General features: G+C 29.3%; 1 protein-coding gene across 2 annotated transcripts in view; it reads right to left on the bottom strand.

Annotated features, from left to right (window-relative positions):
* Nucleotides 1-21,238, bottom strand: part of LOC106784624 (serine-rich adhesin for platelets) — a 90,532-nt gene that overhangs the window by 39,185 nt on the left and 30,109 nt on the right. For both annotated transcript variants that reach the window (XM_014744374.1, XM_014744375.1), the window contains exon 2: nt 19,967-20,200. The gene's annotated coding sequence lies outside the window, so the exon portion shown is untranslated. The remainder of the gene's footprint in view (nt 1-19,966; nt 20,201-21,238) is intronic.

Below are 21,238 nucleotides of genomic sequence, written 5' to 3'. Positions count from 1 at the left end.
ATGGACAAATATGTGTTTCCAAGATTGAACGAATATTTAACTAATCATTTTATCTAAAAAAAACAAAAATGTTGGGTTATCTTCTGCAATTTTGGTCCACATATTACATGCGTATAGAATTTGTTCACATGTCAATTGCATATGAAATAAAAATTTATTGACATGATTTAAATATCTATTATATCATTTTATCTAACAAGTATATCTTTCGAGAAATAAACATGTAATTATTAAGGAAAAAATTGTAATCAATCATAAAGAAAAWGATTTATGCAAATGGACAAATATGTGTTTTCAAGATTGAACGAATATTTAACTAACCATTTTATCAACAAAATAAAAATGTTGAGTTATTTTCTGCAATTTGGGTCCACATATTACATGCGTGGAGAATTTGTTTATATTTCAATTGCACATACGAAATAAAAATTTATTGAAAATAAATATATACAATTATATATAGTCATATATAATTTATTTATATATGATTATATATTATAATATATAATTTAAATCATCTTATTTAAGGAATACATCTTTCGAGAGGAAAGAATATATAATTATTAAAAAGAAAATTGTGTAAAATCAATGGTTAAGAAAATGATTTAATTATTTATTCAAATAGACAAAATTGTATAAAAAAATATAAATATAAATATTATTTGTATAATCTTGTTCTTCTCGATAAAGATCAAGAAGAGTGCGAGAAGAATGATGCGTGCCAAGCGATTCAAGCTGGCCGGAAGAAAACAAACACTCGTTAACGAGACGCATCAGAGCAGATTGAAGAGATTTCCTGCCGGTGTTCGGTTCAAACTCTCTTTCTCTTTTTATCTTATTCTCTCTCCCTCTCTTTCTCTCTATCATACACATCACATACACAAGCAGAATAGAACGAAGAAGACGACGACGAGCCAAAGCAGAGGTTAATTTATCGAATTAAACGTCGTACAATTGCGTTACAAGTCAGAGTCGTAGGGACTTTTGGTTAGTGTCGTGGATCCACTGTGGCATCCTCGTCGTCATTGTGTTGGAAAGGGCTTGTGTAAGTCCATGTCGGAACGTTGATCAATCTCTTCTTTCTCGCTTTGTATTCTGTTCCGATGGGTATTAGTTGAAGATTATAAAGAAAGTAGGATGAGGGTCGCTAACTTCAGGGATTTCTTAATTAAATTTCATCCATTTTCTAATATTATTGATCCATGTGGAATTTTGTATTATAGAAAGTAACCAAGTTTGTATGGGAAAATTATTTAGATACTTTGTATCTGTAATTTGAATCAATGCTATATGTGTTTTGTATCAAATTGTAATTTTTTTTTTATAGGATTGAATAATAATAATAGCCAATTTAACATTGGGTTAAATAATTTCTAAAATAGTTTTTAGATGTTTTTAATTTTTTATTTTAGATCCATGAACAAAATTTGAATCATTCTTCTGACATAAGTGAACTATCAGGACTCTATCCTGAATCTTCTGTTTTCCAAATGATTAGTTTAAATTTTAAATTATACTGAGACTTTGATAAATTTTCTCACAAATGTTATTTTTTTATTGGGAACGAAGATTCTCGATACCATAATTTTTTATATTAATCAGAAAAAGTAACAATTATTTATATTAATAAAGTATCGCCAATTTGAGCATGAACGAACCTTCGTTAATTCTTCTTCGTTGATCATAAAATTGTTCAAACGAATATCTCGACTTGAGTAATTGAAGATGTTCGTAAAAAGTAAAAATTGGTCTGATATCTCGTTAAGAAAACGATTTATTTGTCGGATTAATTCGAGCGAGACTTTGCAAGAAATTAATGGAAGACATGGACATCGTGTTTAATTAGCATACGCTAAACTATTGTTCAACGGCTCGTATAATTTGCTACCGGTGTGTGTTTGCTTGGCTAAAGATCGAAATAACTAAACGGTGTCAAGATCCTCTCGTGTCTTGGCTTATACTATGTAGCGATCATCTTTATATTATTAATAGAACTATTTCGTACCAACTAAGTGACATTAAGATGATCTTTAAACGTATAATTTTGCACCTTGACACGCCAATTACTCCACGTGGCGTAAAATACGTGAAATATTATACGTGTTTTATCTGAACAAAGATTAAATATTATTTTTTCTTTTATTCTTCTTCGTTAATTAACTTTATTTTACAAAAGGGATCTCACGAAGAAAGAAAAAAGATCAGGTATAACTAATACAAAAGAAATATTACAGAAAAATGTTGGAAGCTTGTTGGAAAATATTGCGTTTAATATTTTGAACGTTTAATTAAATTCTTCAATATGTTGGATTATAGTCAAGTTTTTATAACCGTGTTAGTCCTCTAGAGCTTTTTAAAAGAAAACGATCGAAAAAGAAGTCCGAACAGCGCCATAGCGCTTGTCTTAATAGAGTGCGAAAAATCTCAAGCAACACGATACCACTCGTTTAACGCTACTTCGACAGTCATAAATTTTGTCATAGCGCTCGAAATCTAATGAGATTTTTCGACACACAATCTGAAGAGCACGGTCGCACTGCTTGAGACTCAAACGGTTAATAACTGAATATTGTTATAAAATATAGAAGATGTAAAATATTTTCGAATAATTATTCTTGTGTTTTTATTTAGGAATAAACCGAAAACAGTATCAAAATGTTTACAAAATTTTTCAAAATAATTATCAGCGTTTTGATTAATACTTGCCCCTTTAATAAACTTTTATACCACATAACTTACCGGTATTCAATAAATAGCCTAAACATTGCCAACGTTGATAGAATGATATTGAAAAAAAAAATCTTCTGAAATTTCTAATGCATTCACTCTAATTCACTACCAATAATTATAAATATTAAATTACATAAGTTCTTTCTAACATTATATCGATTATACATATATGTTACCGTGAAAGACCGAAATTGCAGAATGTCAAGATTAACATAGTGCCTTAGTGTATATCCGAATTATTAATGTATAAGAATAAACTCAAATATTCGATCTTTAACCAACGTATTTGATATGTGTTAACAGACGACCATGTGAATCTTGACATTCTCCAATTTCGGTCTTTCAAGGTAAAATATACATATATCGCAAATAAAACGTTCAAATTCATTAAAGACAGTTAAAAGAAAAAACAAAATATTATATTTAGGCTAAATTAAAAGCAAAGAATTTGTAAGTGAAAGAGAACTCGTATATATAATATAAGTAAATAAACTTTTTCCCTCTCTTTCTCTCTCTCTACCTTTCGTTTTTTTTCTATATTTTGCTTCTTTTTCTTCTTCATCAAAGGCTATTAGATCGGACATAAAACCGATAGAAAACGATGCCATCGTTGGGCTCGTACCCTTTACCGACAAAATGCATTATCGAACGGAGAGAGTAACTTCAAAGCGGATTGTTTCTTCGATCGTGGTAACAGTATTTACAGAACACTTAAATGGTATCCTGTCTCAGGGACTGTTCCTCCTTTTTCTTTTTTTTTCTTCTTCTCTACTTCCTCCTCTTCCTCCTCTTCCTCTTCCTCCTCCTACACCCCCTACACCTCCTCACACTTTCATCCACTACTATTCTAACATCTGTACGTACGCTTAGACCTTACTGCAAGCGATACTATGCATACACAATCGTAAAGTATACGCTATTATTACGTTCATGATAGCACGCATATATACATTGGGTTTTACGCTAAGGTGAAAACGATTTTGTCGAGGAAAAGGGATACCAAAAATAAAAGAAAAAGAAATGTTCTCATCCAGGAAGAAATGTTCTCCATAGAATATCAACAACAAAAGTTTCCAATAACAACAGAAATATTATATAAAACAAGTATTGTTTTGATAACGTGTTTAAATATAACAGTTTATGTTATAACGATTTGTAGATGTTAAGTACAGTTTTATTATTTAACAAATATAAGAATGTATGTCTTTATAATAATATATAAGAGACTCTAAACTTTAACGATCGAGTTGCTGAAGAAGTCTCTATGAAGGGACGAAACGTTCAATAAAATCTAAATAACGTTTCAAATTCTTACCCTGTCCAACTTTCCCCTGCGACACACATTTATTAATAATTTTATTTATGGACGTGATAAACAACTAATTGATTATATAAACATATAGAATATTTGTAAAGAAAATAATAATTGAGCCGTTTATTTTGAAAGTGGCATAAGTCACTTTTTCAAAAAAATCGAGTTAATGGCAACACTAATTACAATTGAATGGTATCTTTTCATTTTCAATAAAAAAAAAAAAAGTGACTTATGCCTCTTTCAAAATAAACGGCTCAATTCATACCGTAGGTGATTCATTTGTCAAATAAATCTTATTTTGATAATACCCTTTACGTATCGTATTATTTCTTTATTTCTTTTTTACTAACCAAGGAGTATTTTTCTTCTAATTTTCCTCTCATAAAATAACTGCTTTTATTTTTAACGAAAGAGTGATATATTCTGGGCATCCTCGCAATGATGAATATTTTTTCCATGTTTCTCGTTGAAATTGCCCAAAAATGATCTCGGTAGGAATGTTGTCATAAATTGGGTATATAAATTATGGAAATATATTATTATGGACGTATAGAAAAAGGGTCGAATCTCCTAAAACATCGTTCCATTCGTTTAATATTTGATAGAAAAATGAAAGTACGTTTCTATATTTATTGGTGTACTCGATTTTTATGAAAATTGACAACTGATGCAAAACTTTTAGCCGGTAATGTAACATCTCAAAAAATGAAAACGAAAATGGCAGAAAGAAATAGAGAAAGAAAGGAAGGAAGAGAGAAAGAGAAATAGGATATGATAGAAACGTATTATATTCTAGCGATATTCTCTTCCTAACGCATTTATCTCTCACCTAGGAAAGAAAGTTTCATACTTTCTTGGATAGTAGTCTACCTTTGAACTCTAAAATAAACGTATCTAGTTCTCAATAAAATACAACGCGAAAGTTGAATCGAGTTCATCGTATAGTATTATTCGCGTTCATTCGTTCATTCATTCATTCATTCATCCATTCATTTGTTCGTTCCTTATATGCCTAATATCGATTTATTAAATAATCCGACGTTTATATACAATAATGTATGTGTGTTACAGGTGTGTGTATATGTGTGTGTATATGTGCAATTATTTAAATGAAAAGTATTTATTATCAATCGATAAAATCTCTAATTCATAATTAGCACAACGGTAGGAAAGTGTACAAATATATACGTGTACATGCATATGTATATATTTGTATTATATATATCCTATGTATACATCTACTCTTATACGTTATCGCATTAGTCGCGTGAAATATCACATAACGTTAGAGAGCAGTGATAATTTTCAAATTCAATCGTCGAATTCTCTAGTCTTTTCGAAACTTTTTAAGTGATTGAGTAGCACACACGGTCTGTTTTTTCTTTTTTTCTCTCTCTTTCTCTCTTTTCAGTATTATACTTTACTCAGGTTTAATGTTATACGTAATATACTTAAGGTTTCTACACTTTCACGCGCTATCATTTTCTTACATTATTATATGCTCATGTATTTAAGTATATAAACGCATGAATATTCTGTGTACGAGGTTGTTTATTTCATTAAAGTTTACCACTTTCATTTTATTCCATTAAATTCACATGTTATCTGGTCTTATAAATAGTGGAAGAAGTATATTTTGTTGACCACAATTCTCTCGAAATTTAACGATTTTTAGAAATATAAAATAACAATTTCTAATTAAAAAAAAAAAAAGAAATGAGAAAAGAACAAATGAATTAATAAAAAAAAATTGGGGAACATAATACGGTATATGTCAATGTGTTGATTTATTAAATTGAATTTTTGTCATTTATTCAAATTAATGTCGAGGACATTGTACAATTTGAACAACGATCGAGAAGTGCTCGTCTAGCTAGACAATTTGTGACTTCCTTATCATACGACTGACTCCCTATCGTGTACGTGTTTTCATACGTGTTATCTCAAACAAAAGATTATACATTTCTCAATCAATTTTACATCTTCTCGTGATTTCTAGTATAAAACGTTAATTGTTCACACGTTATAACTTTTATTTGATGAAATTTAATTTATCAAATAAATTATAGGGCTACGTTAAACACATTGTTATGCATTGGCAAACATTTATAACCCTAAACTTGAATCCAAATATAAAACACAACCCAAACTAATAAATTTTAACGTTCTTCTAACCCCAAATACATTTTTCAGATCTAAGGAACGAAAAGTAGTCCATTAAAATTGAATTATTTCACCTTTCCTTTCTTTAGAATCGAATAAAAAAGCTAAAGAATAAAAAAAAAAAGAAAAAGCGAAAGTAGCTAATTGTAAGAATATGTTTATTTTTTTTTTCTTCGAACTCTTTGAGCACCCATTGAGCTTACATGTCGTAAACCGCTTACGTAATCGTTTCACTCGAAGAGCGAATGCAGTAGAAGATTACGGCTGATAAACGCGTTACATTCACGAGGTCAACCATGACAACTTTTATGAATGAACAAGTTTATCCTCGTCGATCGTACAATTCGAGCGATCGTTAACAAAAGTCAAAAATAAAAAAAAAATCCTAACACACGTTTCACGCATGAGAAATTTATTTAGGGTTATACGAGTCCTGAAATAACGAATTCGGATCGGGAATCGTTTATGGATTCGGGTTTGGGATCCCTAAAGTTTGAATATTTGTATAGTCGTTATTTAAAGTTTTAGTATTTCAAGATTTAAGATTGTTTGCATAAAAAATACTGACGTCTACTCGTCCCCATTAAATCATAATTTAAATATTTAAATAATAAAATTAGCCATATAAGAATGATTTTTCCAAATCAAATGTGTTCGATTGTTTTGACAAATTTAATTAAATTCCGTAATTACTGCGTACACATTAAAATGATTAAACCGATTGAGTTCCAAGCAGCGCGATTGCGCTCTTCAGATTTTGTGTCGAAAAATCTTAGTAGATTTCGAGTGCTATGACAAAATTTATGACTGTCGTCGAAGTAGCGTTAAACAAGCGCTATCGCGCTGCTTCGGATTTTTCGCACTCGATTAAGACAAGCGCTGTAACGCTGTTCAGGCTTTTTCGACCGGTTTCTTTTAAAAGCCTCTGAGACCCACATAAACGGTTGAATGGCAATACGTAATTAAAAATTAAATAGATTAATACGGTGTCGTGAATTATCTCTTGCGTAGTTCGTGAAATAAGATACAGGAAAATTAATTGGACTTTTAATAGAAATAAATTTAAACAATGCATATCGTATAACTTTAGCGTAGCAACAATAGCTTGACTAAAGAAAATGAAGTAGAAGTAGAAGAAGAAGAAGAGCAGGGTGGCATAGAAAATGTTCGTCTTGGAAATCGTTACAATAGCTGCTAGATGTAAGACATTGATCGATAGACGTGCGTTGTTCGATTAAACGATAATAATGGACCTGTTCTTGGTCGGCCTCGATAAAGTAGATGCCACCCTCGCTCGTGAAACAGAAAAATTTTCTATTCTCTTATGAATTATTCCAAACCTTTAATGTAAACGAATGATTGCATTTTTTTTTTTTTTTTTAATGAAAACGAACGAAAATAATATTATCAAATATCACGCTAGTATTTTTCATCCCCTGCAAAAAAGAAATCAACATTTTAAACCGAACGCGATAAAAAAAAAAAAGAAAATAAATAAATATATGTAATTGTTAGACATAACGAGACTGAACTGTTCGTAAAAGTGAATAAAATGAAAGATTGAAAGAATTCATAAAATTGTAATCACATGGTTGTGATTCAAAGTATATCTTAAAACAGGAAACTCTTGAAATTGGAGAATTAGATGATACCTTGGGTAGAATTTAAACGGGTAACAGAATTCTCCGTGAAATTCATAGGAATTTCATTGTACGTAAACGATGAGGTCAACTTCAAACAGTAACAGCTTTAATCTCTGACATAGGTGTATATTCAGTTAGTATGTGATATCTACCAACACGGAAAACCAAGCAACTCATCCGCCAATGTGTTTGACGTATCGGACGTTAAAGAGTGACATTCGAATCGATTAAGTATCCAATCATCGTCATCATTGTAATCTTTCTATCGTTGAATACCAATCTCCAATAGAAACCATTAGATTAATAGTAAGCGAGTATTCGATAACCTAAAACAATTTCTATTGAAATCGAAATAATATCTTAAAACATAAAAACTTTAAACTTTTTATATCAAATATATGTTTACGAGTATATAAAAAATCAATAAAAGAGTAAAATAATTATTATATAAGTAACGTTGGTTTGAATGATCTCTCTTAAAGTAACCCTTTTTTCGTACCTCATAACAGGTATATAATGCTATGATAGAAGATTGTCGTGTCGTTCAATTCCTATATGAATAGCAATAAGGTTTCGATATCGTGAGTAATTACGTATCCGGTAGGGCAGGCACCGTTGGCATTTGTTTTTCATTCTTCTTATTCTACACTTCATATACATAAATACGTATACAGGTATATTTACTTATAAATATATAACGGGTGTATAATTTCAAAAAAATCCACCCAAAAAATAACTACTCGATTGTTATTGATGATAGAAAAAAAATGTTTCGTACGAAAGTTATTTAATTTCGAGGTTAATATAATCCTCCCGTGTTACGTATACGTAATATTACCTGACCTGTCTTAACTTTGCCAATCCTTATTTTGCCTGTCCTCTATCCAGGCAAATTTTATCATAGTCTGATGTAAAAAAAAAAAAAGATTAATAACAGAAACTTGAGGATAGCTCACTGCACCTATTGGATTGTATATAGAAAAATGTATCATTTAAAAAATTGGAGTTGACTTTCGTGTCCTTTACATGTTCGTGTCGAAAAAAAAAACAATTAACATGGAAAATTATGTCAATGTACTTATGTCCAGTTTGATACAGTATTTTTGCTATCACCAATAGAAATTGAGTTATTCAAGTGGCCTGTTTTTAAATGTCTCACCCGTTACATTGAAGTCTGGTATAAAAGGCCCGTTAAAGACCCGTTTTCAGAAATAACGATGAGTATAATGAACGCGTTTTTCTCTCCTCTCTCTAACGCGAAATAAAACGATACTCCTAGGAGGAAAGAAAGGAAAGAAGAAAAGGAATTTTCTCTCTTTAACAAGAGAGATACCAAGATACTAAAATCGATAAATTCTTTGTATCTTTCACGTTTATGGAACTCCATTTTTCTTTTCATCTGTGTTTTATACATGTGACTTGAAATCGGATCAAGATGTATACTTCTGGATAAGTAGGATACATGGATAGTAATTTTTTTTTGGTAACCTATTTTCTATCTTAGAAGAGAAAAATATTTAACAATTGTTCAATTAATATTTAAAATATCATCAGTAAAATATCTAATCAGAATAAATATTTGCGATTGATATATCCCGAATATTATTTATTTATATATATATAACATCAATAAATTTAATTTTTTATATAAAGAAATAAAAAGGATAAACAATTTCAAAGATTTAAGTAATTAGAAAAAAAAAAAATTAACCCTTTCGGTACTACTGCAGTCCATTGGTGGAACCCACGAAACATTCTCTGAGTCCTACCGTCGCTTACTGGCGCCGGCCGCGAAACATGTAAATAAACAAATAAAGAAAAAAAAATGAAAAATTATAAACAGTAAGAAATGTTTTGTAAACACGTTAAATGCCGCGACAAACATCCGTGACCGTCGCAGTCGGAATAAAAAATTTAGCGTCAATTACACTCGAGATTTCTATGAATTCCGCAAAACACGTTTTCGCGGAAAACTTCCTCGTACCGGAAGGGTTAAATCAATTATTTTAATATCAGTATAAAAATAATGGAAAATATTGTTGAAAACGTAAAACTAATAATTAAAATAATTGTTTTATTTTGTTTCTTTTTTTCTTATTGTTTCAATCAGTCATTCCGAATGTTATTTGATATTTGCAAGAACTCCGTATAAGCGTTTAAATTGCAATAAATATTTGTTACGCATCGAATTTATTATTTTAAAACGAGAACGTATAATAAACGATGATTGTGTTAGCCGGAAAAGAAAATAATAGGCAGAACAGAAAAAAGGTTATTTTCACGATCAATAGGACGAATGCAATCTCAATTTTCTCTTTGTGCTCTTGTCCATGCTTTTACCTTTGCATTGACCCTTTTTCATCGGTAATTCTTTTTCGAAACGGTCTTCTATTGTAACAAGTTTCTATTAACAGCTTTCCATTAAGCGGAACGCGTGCTCGTTCGAAGTTTATGTTTACTATAGTTTTAACTATATATGTTTACTATAGTTTTAACTATATATATATAGTTAAAACTATAGTATAAATATATATATTTATACGTAATATACATGTAATATAAGAACAATATATAAATGCTTATCACCATAAACGAAATATTAATTGATATTTCCTACACTGAACACATTTAATTTCATTAAAACGCACACGTAATTAACGTTTCATGAATGAGCAAATCAATTTATTTCACATATCTGAACATTCAAATATTCACGTTTTCATGCATACGTTAAATTATTTCTGCAATAATATTTTGTTTGTAAGCCAAAAATTTGAATTAAGAATGGAAATTCAGACAAATAGGATATTTATGAGAGAAAATAAATACCTTTGTGAAGTGACTGACGTAAATTTATTTGTACAAAAAAGAAAATCTAACGAGTAGCATTATAATTCGCATTTCGTATTAATTTCTTTATAAATAAGTACTTTTGTACAAATTCTTCACATCTAATTGAATATATTTTTTCTATGTTTCTTATAAAAATTGCCAGAAGATGTTCCCGGTAGAAAAATTGTCATAAATTTTGATAAATAAATTATTCAAGTGCATTACGAACATAAGAAAATGATCGAATCTCTTGAAACATCATTCGATTTGTTTAATATTTCGTTTTGACAACGACAAATCGTTTCTAAATTTATCGGTGCAATCGATTTTAAAAAAATAAGTCGGATTAATGATTTCAATGTCTACAGTGTACGTATAATTTTCATCGTTTCTTAAAATAATGTAAATAAATTAAATTCTGAATAACTGATTTTTAATAAATCACTGAGAAGTATAGTGAAAATATTGTCAGAATGTTAAGATAATTTTGCATGTAAATTATTATGTTAATGTTGTAATAACAATGGAAATAATATTTTATATAAATATATATAAATAATTTTTATAATCCTTTGAAATAATTTAATTCATATTAGATTCTTGAATATTGATTTCGACATCTCCTATTACTATAACGTTGCTCTCATGTTAGCGAAAATTAACAGTATTTCCTCGATTTACTAGAAACATCCCCAATGACGTATACGAAGAGACGATGCAACAGAGGGTACATGTATAAACACATATACATATGCTCATACATATGTGATATATAATATATATACCTATATATATTATATATATATATTATACATATGGATTATCGATAATCCTCTCTCGGAATCTCATCGCTCTCCAGTTCTTCGTTAATCGAAAATCCGTTTCCGTTTTCTATCGAATGCTAGCCAATATTTTATTCCTTAGCGTTAAAATCACGTTCATCTGATCGATGTCATTTTTGATTGACGTCACTACGAATACTGCGTTAATTCATACGTCCTATACTAACTTTTACGTATTATGTAAATACAAGTAAATATAATTTTTCGTTCATATATATGCATGTGTGTTCGTACGTTCAAAAAAATTCATTTTTACTGCGACAATTTTTACAGTTATTCTTATATTTAATTTTAACGAGTAAACATCATTTGATTTTTCGTCTACGATTTTATATTTCTAAATATTTTATATTTATCTATATACAGTTAAGTCTTTAATAATTGATTAATGTATGTATATGTATGTACAGGTAGAATAATATAATATAATTTATAACTGAACGATAATTAAACCATCGTTTGTTTGTCTAAATATTAGACTGTAGTATAAAAAGTGTTGGATTATTTACTAATTTAGAAATTGAAGATATTGGTAATTGATTATAGAAAAAGTTATGCGAAAAACTAGTTTGAGTGACTTTAAAGGATTTATTAATTCATAATAAATCAGTTTATCGTTGGACATAAAGTAGAAAACATCAGAGGATTTTGCATCAGTGCTTGTAAATATAAATTTGTATTTTTCTTATGTTATATTATTTTTCTTTCAATAATATTTATACGTATATATATATTATAGTTGTGGAGTTTATAATTTATTTTATAATACTAATGATTGGTATCATAAAATAAATTGTAAAATTAATTTTTGCTATTTTTCGCGAGTTTGACTTTAGTCATAATTTCAAACATATGTTGATATATTTATTATAGTGTTTATATCCGTGTAATATTTGAATAAACAATTAGTGAAATAAAATGATTTCTACTATGTGAGTTTCCAGAAGCGACAATATCCAAATAGTGAGACCCGGAAAATTAATATTACATTTTACGTATTATGTATATCATGTTTTGCACGATGCACATTCCATTTCGAGTAATATTCAGCGAATGGCTACTTAATTTAGGTTTTATTAATAACTTTTAGAACAGAATTCTACAAATTCTATTTATTATAAATACAATATAATATAATAATTGTAAAATATAATATTATTTATCCAATTATCATTATTCTTTTTCAAATAAATTTCCCATCCCCCAAAAAAACTTGTAAACCAAATTCAATAGAATTTGTCTAATACCATAATAAAAGTAATTAATAAACATTTCAAATCTACGTTGAAAAATTTTTTTTCCCAGAATTATTTAATAAATTATTATATATTCAAATTAATATTCGAGTTGTCAAATAAAAAGTAAATTTAGTTATTTTGGTTTGTTTTCATCGACGCACGTGACCCTGCCACAAATATCATCGTATAAGTGAACGGTGTTATTTCACGCAACTAACCAACCACGTATACCCATTCGATATTGATTTATGTCACAAAGTTAGATTAACCTTGTATTAAAGACCTGAAAATAAGTGGAGGATTCCCTTCGATAGCTGGTCTATAACACGCAACTTACATTTTCGTCCATTTGGAAATTTATAATTAATGGAATGCTTAGCAATCAACTAAAAACTATACATTAGGCATATAAGAGAAAGTGAATATGCGAATTTCTACGTCCGATACATCCGATCATGTATCTCGGTATTGAAATTCTGTCAATCTATCTATCGGCTTTTATGTGGCCTTATCCTCACGCTGAAACTGTTCATTAATAATGTGTTTCAATTTCATTTACCTCGTAACTTACCATACGCGAATAAGTACACGGTGGAAGATTGTAAAATAATTTAGATTAATCAAAAAAATAAATCAAAGATATTTCTAATTATCTTCAACCCTTTCGGTTACAAATTTTGATTAATATTATCGATAATATAATTAATAATAAAATATAAATAATATAAATTTTATTTTTATAATTTATTAGAGCAGTCTTTTGAAATTATTTTAAAATTAAATTTATGTTTCTTCGTATTCGTGACACATCTATGGTATGGATTATTAGAGAAAATATTATGAAATTTAAATTAATATTCGTATCACTGGTATGAATTAGAATATATTATCAAATATAAATAAATATTCGTATCACTCTGATACAAATGAGAATATATTATCGCAAATTTAAAATTTAAATAAATATTTTTATAATCGAGTTTATATTTTAAGAACGTTAAAATCTTGTGTTGGAAAAAGAAAAAAAAGAAGGGAAAGTTTAAACGGCATCGATAAGCTACACGCAGGTAGTAGCTGCAGAGACACACTTTATTCAATATTCTATCGAGTGCAACGCTTCGGCGTCGGGTTCCCTTGTACGACTGCAAATCGGAATATTAAGGAGGTACGGCTTCGTTTTATTGAGACACTTTAAAAGGTGATTGGTCTATTAGTAGTCAAGTCGAATCATTGTCATCAATACTCTGCAATTACACGATTATTTACGAAGAATTATAAGAACGTTATTATTCGATGAATCGCGTCACTTTTTTATTCGTAATGTATTCCAAAATTGATAGTTATACAGTAAAATTCGTTTTAATAAGCGAATTATATACAATACAAATTTAAATTAAGACATATTGTATTATTTTAAGCATCTATATAAAAGACACTATATAGAAATTTAAATTAAGACATATTGTATTATTTTAAGCATCTATATAAAAGACACTATATAGAAATTTAAATTAAGACATATTTGTTAATTTCCCAGAATATTAATTTAAATCAGTACACATTTGTTCATTTCCCACAGTATAAATTACATGTTAAAATCAATTCTGTTTGGATTAGTAAACAATTCAAATCTACAATTTTAATAACAAATTTCAATTAAATATATAAGCATAGACGAAAAGTATATTATTTAAAAAAAAATATGGATGGTTACACAAAGAAGAAGAAGAAGAAGAAAATACGCAAGTAACCATATTTGGTTCTACTTCTCGATGATACTTCCTTGTTTGCTGCCGTGTTTCTCTAAGGATGGATAGATAGATAGATACGTATATTACGTTTACGTATAGATGAATATACATATACATATACACATTGAAGTTTATATACACGTTAAGCTGATGGCACCTATATAAGCTGAATATCTATACGCATATATATATGTATTTAAGTGTACACGCATAAATGCACACATAAATACACATGCATATACATATACATATATATATATATATACATATAGTGCATAAACGAAGCTTTATCGTATATGTGTTTATATGTTTATATGTATATATATATTTTATATAATATATATATCTATGTATGTGTGTTTGTATATATATATATGTATGTGTGAAACAAGAGGCGTATAGTTTACGCCGTGCATCCAGTCGGGGAACGTGGCGCCAACAAAGAGGAACGAGCCGGCCCGTTACTATAAATAGACATAAGCGCAAGATAATAATCGATACTCTGATGCCCACATAACGAATCGATTTATATACGATTTATATACAAGTTAGGCATATACGACGTGTTATACACATATGCATTAAATGTACGTTAAAATGCATACCTTTGCATTCGTGTTTATTCTCTCTCTTTCTCTCTCTCTCTCTGTCTCCTTTTCTTTTGCATTCATTCTTTCGTGTATGTGTATACTATCACATATGTACGCGCAGTGGCGCCAACGGGACGTATATATAATATAATAAATATAAAAGAGAAACTTTTTAATTGATCACGCGCGCGTGCGAATTTTATCTTCATTCGTATCTTCGTCCGTCTTATTTCAGTGATTTTCCCTTGGAATTTCATTTATATAAATATATATCTACATGTTATTTAGTAGTTTGTATGAATAATTTTATTTCAATGTTATTTTATTCATGTATATATAGAATGGATTATATATATATAATATTTTGTTTATATAATGGAATAATTTTTAATTGAATCGTAGCGTTTAGTAATCATTTTTAATATCATTAAGTATTTATTAGTTGAATAAACAAGGCGTAGAATTGGTCCGAGATATTAACTCATAGATTATCTTAATTACTAACTTGTTTACTATCGTAGTATACACAACTCGTTGGCATAGACGTATTCGAGTGCAGTTTCGAATGTATTCGCCTTGACGAATGTTTAACGCCATTAACTCGACGAGCACGAAGCTTTTATATACACGGGATTCTCAACTAATACGATCATAAATGAATCCTTCAGTTGTAAACGTGAAAAATATGATATTTCTTTTTAATTTTTTCCTTTCAAGTTTTCATCTTCAACGAGGGTGGATTTATATTTAAAAAGATTTTATTGCAAAATGTTTAAATATTCTTGAAAAATTGATCTCATCGTAATTCGTATAATATAGCGAAAAATGCATTCGATGTACAAAATTTATCAACGATCTTTACATCGTAAATTTCAATCGTATTCGCTGTAGGAGAGAAAATGCAAAAAATAAAAAATTGTCGAAATAATTTTCTATTCGTGGATTGAACGAATGATACGTAGGTTCAACTTAATCGTATCGAATGTAGGACGAAAGTATTTTAAGTACTAACCTATTTCGAAATTCAAATGATCTGAAATTATAATATACAAGAGATATTATTATTTCTCTCGTTTAAAATATCTAAAGTTCGGTTAAATAGATATTTTATTGCAATGACGTAATCAGATGAAATTGAAATAAGTAACATCACATTATCTGAAAGAACAGCACCACCCATTCCCAATTATACTATTTGAGTTTATTTCGACCTAGGAGTGAATATCACGTTGTTCGTACAGCCCTGGGATAACGTGAACGTTCAGAATGAATCTTAAACTGATTTAACAATACTTTTACTCAAAGTATTCAACGTGATTCATTTCAATTATAATAATCAGAAACACCATTTAGAGAACATTACAAAACCGATAAAAAATTTACTTATCATTACACAATTGTTCAAGAATTATTTCCAATAGATTACTGAAAATGAGTTGAATTTTTTAATTGATATACTAATGCAGTTTAAATGGACAATTTGTTCTCATCAAGGATATTCTGAACAAACAATACAACTTTTACAAGACGAAATATATTCGATTTTCATAACAATCATACATGGGTACGCAATGACCTAAATTTCAACAAATTTAGGTGCAACATTTAGATGGGTTTGTTCAGTGACCTGTTCATTGGTCCGTTAAATCTGCTGTTACCTGTTGTTCTGCTGTTTCAATTTTTGTTGGTTTTAAGTTTGTTATAATACGTTTGTAATCGAACTTCAAATATCATTTCTTTTTTATTCCACTTGTGGAATATTTTCTCTCCGTTTGATCAATATATATATAAATCTTGTGACAATGAATATTTTTCTTTTTTAGATAGAAATTTAAATTCTATACGTCATCCTTACAAAAAAAATTCTTCTTTATTCCAAAATTCGTACTTGAAATTGAATAAAAATAAAAGATAGATATATTTTTTTAACTTTTTCGCGAGAAAAGAATCGAAAGAATAATGATTTCTCGCGTTCGGAAGTAATACGAGTGGAATGCATTATCGAATCGAACTGAATGCATCTATTCTAAGCCGAAGCATCGTGCTAGCGAATTCTACGTTTCATTATTCCATGGATTCTCAAAGGAAAATTTTTGCATATTGTAATAGAAAGAGGGCAGTTAGCGTGGAGAATGATAAAAGATTGTAAAGCTAAAGAAAAACAAATGTTAATATTATAGATATGTGCAGAACTGTAGGTGGAAAATGTTAAAGGAAGGGCTCAACTTATCTTTCATCATAATACTCTCTCTCTCTCAACAAGTCTTTTACATAAATAATAAAAAAGAATAAAACTTCTCCTTTCTAATATCGACAGACAGAAAACCAAGAATATTAAAAATTATTATTAAAATACGAAAACTTCCATTTCTTTTTCTTTTTTTTATTAACACACTTGATTAATTTTTATATCAGATATTAAATTTATTCGAAAAAGAAAAAATGTAAAAAATTGATTTCATAATATATTTTATATCATGATTATTTATAATAATATAATTTATGCTTAACACTTTAATATAATATACCATTTAGGCCAATAAACCTCGTAGACATCCAGGAAGTGTTCGAGTTGTTGTAGTAAATATCAACGTTGTACAAAGATCTTATTTCCTCGTGGAAGAAATAGGAGCTTAGAGTGATTCATTCACATGTTCAACTTTACTTGTCTTCTTGTACTCGTCTACGAGTCAAATGAAGGCAAGGTGAAGGTTCTAGCCTTTCAGGGTTTAGGTCACATACTTCGTGAACCCCAGTCCAATCTAATCCCTTGACCATCTTCTCCTCCAACCTCTAAACCCCCTCCCCCTCCGCCCCAACCTATCCTTAAACTCGGTTAGCCACGCGTTTGTTCCGTTGACTTTCTTATCTGACCCTTCGCTATTTTCGATGTTGACAACTATTGCCCACCGTTCGTCTTAATCCTTGTACCAATTTATCTTACTTTGTATTAACGTTTTCCACGTTCCTCAAAGATCTCTCCCCCACCCCCTCCCCGTCACCACCACCAATCAAACCAAACAACGCTCGATTTAATCTTTCATTCTTTTTATATATTATTATTTTTCAACTTCTAATATATAATATTTCTACAATCAATGTATGAAATAATCGATTTTTATTTTTATTTTATTTTAATATTCGGTCGTATTTTGTTTATTTTCTTTTGGGAGTTTTTTGTATATTAGTTTTTATAGTTTGATTAATTTTTATTTTTATCATATATATATAGTTTTAATTATTACTCTTTATTTCATTTATGTAATTAAAATTCTAACAATTTTTATATTATTTTCTTTTTTATAGTAGTTTATTTATTAATATAGGAGTGAAAATATTGACAAGGATCGAAGCTCGAATCCAGGTTTATCGTTTATCGGTCAACTTTCTCACAAATGCCAATTTTATTTTTATGTAGCTATACTCGATTTCACATTATTCAAACTAGTTTGAATATTTAAATTTTCAATTTGAAAAATCAACGAATTTAATCCACCTAATATTCTAATCACTTAATCTTCAATCCTTTTGACAAACTCGAAAATATTTATTAACTTTCAATATTTTTCAATGACCCACAATGCGATAACATTATCACCACTCGTAGAAAGCAATTTATTTGAGTTCTTCTTTTTTTATTTCCTTTTCTTTCAGATTTCTAATTGCTCAAGAGCTCTTGTCTTATCTCCTAGCAACTTCCCGATTTTCCGTTTATCCTATGGTGTTCTTTTTTTTCCCCGTAATGGACTACGTCCACCTTTTCTGTTAGATTTATACGCGTTTCTTCAGTAGTTGGTTTTTTCTTTCTGATTCTTTCTCATTTTTTCCTTGCTCTTTTCCACACACTCTCACGCATGCACACACACACACACACACACACACACACACACACACACACACACATATGCACTCTTTGTGTATCTTTTAATTTTCTTTTCTCTTCTACTTTTCTTTCTAATTTTAATTCTCTTATTTTACCGAGTAAATAAAAGTACCAAGTAAAATCATTTTATCTTCCAGAATAACGTAAAAATATTATTTCATCAAACCTCAACTTATTCGCAATTTATTTTAAATCATACAAATATTTGATACGTTATAAATAGAAGATATAATTTTTACAAGAATACAGGAAGGCCAAATTGTACATGCAATTCTCGTAACAGTCATGCATGAATCCACAATAATTCAAATTCCACAGGATAATTAAATTTTCGACACGAATTTTGGTTTAAATCAGATTGCTCAGTAACTTGTTCATTGATCCATTAAATTTACTGTTTCGTATTTCAATATCATAATCATTTGATTATAAATTTCTAATAAATGGTTATTAAAATCTAATTTCAAATATCTCATTTTTATCTTATTTCCGCTCGTAGAATATGTTCACGCAGTTTGAACGATTAATTTCGGGACAATCCTGTTTATGCACTTTTATACTTCGAGTAGGTGTGCTCGTTTATTATTACAGTAGATATTCTTGTACAATAAATAATCATCTTTTGTTGTAATAGTTTGCGAAAAAGGAAGCAACTTATTTACGTTCAAGTGAAATTGAGATAAAACATATTGATTGATAAATAGAAGAAGAAGAAAAAGAAAAAGAAAATAAAAAATAAGTTAGAATCGAATAAATATTCTCGTTCGGATTTATAAAGTATTTACGGTAATTTGAGTTTTCACTGTACACGGAAGCTCATTTTCTTCAATGGAATATATAAACGCGTTCTAGTGCGTAAAATAATTTAAAGAAAATATTTTACGAGATTGGTTTTTCTTTCTTTTTTTTATTTTTCTAAAGATAATATAGAAAAATCGTGCCTTTTGAGTTAGAAAACTATTCGACAAAAAATTCTTACCTCTTATCCCGAACGCCGGTGATGTTAAAGAAATAGGAAATACTCTTTCCGTCACGTTTTTGCAAATAGGAATATACTTGAATGTTTCAAATATAGAGGAAGAAGAACATCTTCCGAAAAACTTGGATACTCGAAATGTAGATGGTAGAAGAACTTAATCAGCCAAAGAAACATCGAAAGTTGTTGCACTTTGATGATTCCAAGGCCATTGCTCCTCCTTAATAGTTTCCCTATCTGGAACAAAATAGAAACAACGTCACGATTAGATTAGATTAAAACGTACTTCAACGTCTTCGAAATTGCGTTTACTATTCTACGAACTTCTATGGAAACAACTGTTTTTTCCATTTAAAAAAAAAAAAACAGAAAAAGTAGGTAAAAAAACGTTATCGTGTGACCACTCGTTAAAAATTTCGTTCATAATATCGCGAAATGTGATCGGATATTTGTAAATTATAATAATACAACAATTAAAAATTAAACATTGTCGATAATTAAAATCTAAATAATTACTAGAATATGAAACAAAAAGAATGAAACGAAAGTTATTCAAAAATATATTTCGAGTTTTCAATTGCATCAGAGAACTGATGAGTTTCTTCAAGTGTGTGTAAAAAAAGAAAAAAAAAACACCTCAATTAACAAACATTCCGAAGAATATTTCCGATACTTGATCATGATTAGAGAACCAAAAAAAAGAAACAAATTTGATTAGAAATCGGAGCATCGAAGAACCAACGTCGGTGGTAAAAAAACTGCGACAGGGGTGGGGTTGTTCTAATTAAACGAATTCTAAAAAATGTGTTGAAAAATATTTAACAATACAATATAAGCGATTGTATTTCGATTAGAAGGATATTAAAGAAAAAGGAGAAAAAACAAGGAAACAAAAGCAAATTGTTATTAGTAAATTGGTGGATAAGAAAGAGAGAGAGAGAGAAAAGAAAAAAAGAATAATTTAAAAAAAAGAACTTAATAGAGATACGCAATGGGAAAAAGAAATTGGCAAGGATTTCAGGACGCAATACTACGTTCTCACGTTCGTTTCCAAGGATCGGCGAGGAACGAACGAGTCAATTAAAGACCACCCAGAGCGGCATCTTCAGCTTCTCTCCCATCTCCGTCTTCGCTTCCGCTTCAACCTCCACCCCCAACCCTCTCCCACCCCCTCCCCAAACCCTTCACTTCAACCTCTTCTTCTTCTTCTTCCTCTTCCTCTTCCTCTTCCTTCTTCTTTCCTCTCTCTCTCTCTCTCTCTCTCTCTCTCTCTCT

Source organism: Polistes canadensis, unplaced genomic scaffold (genome assembly GCF_001313835.1).
Source record: "Polistes canadensis isolate GaletaPanama2010 unplaced genomic scaffold, ASM131383v1 scaffold_38, whole genome shotgun sequence".
NCBI lineage: Eukaryota > Metazoa > Arthropoda > Insecta > Hymenoptera > Vespidae > Polistes > Polistes canadensis.
The sequence above is the reverse complement of the archived record's forward strand: the minus strand, read 5'-3'. Positions and strand labels throughout refer to the sequence as shown.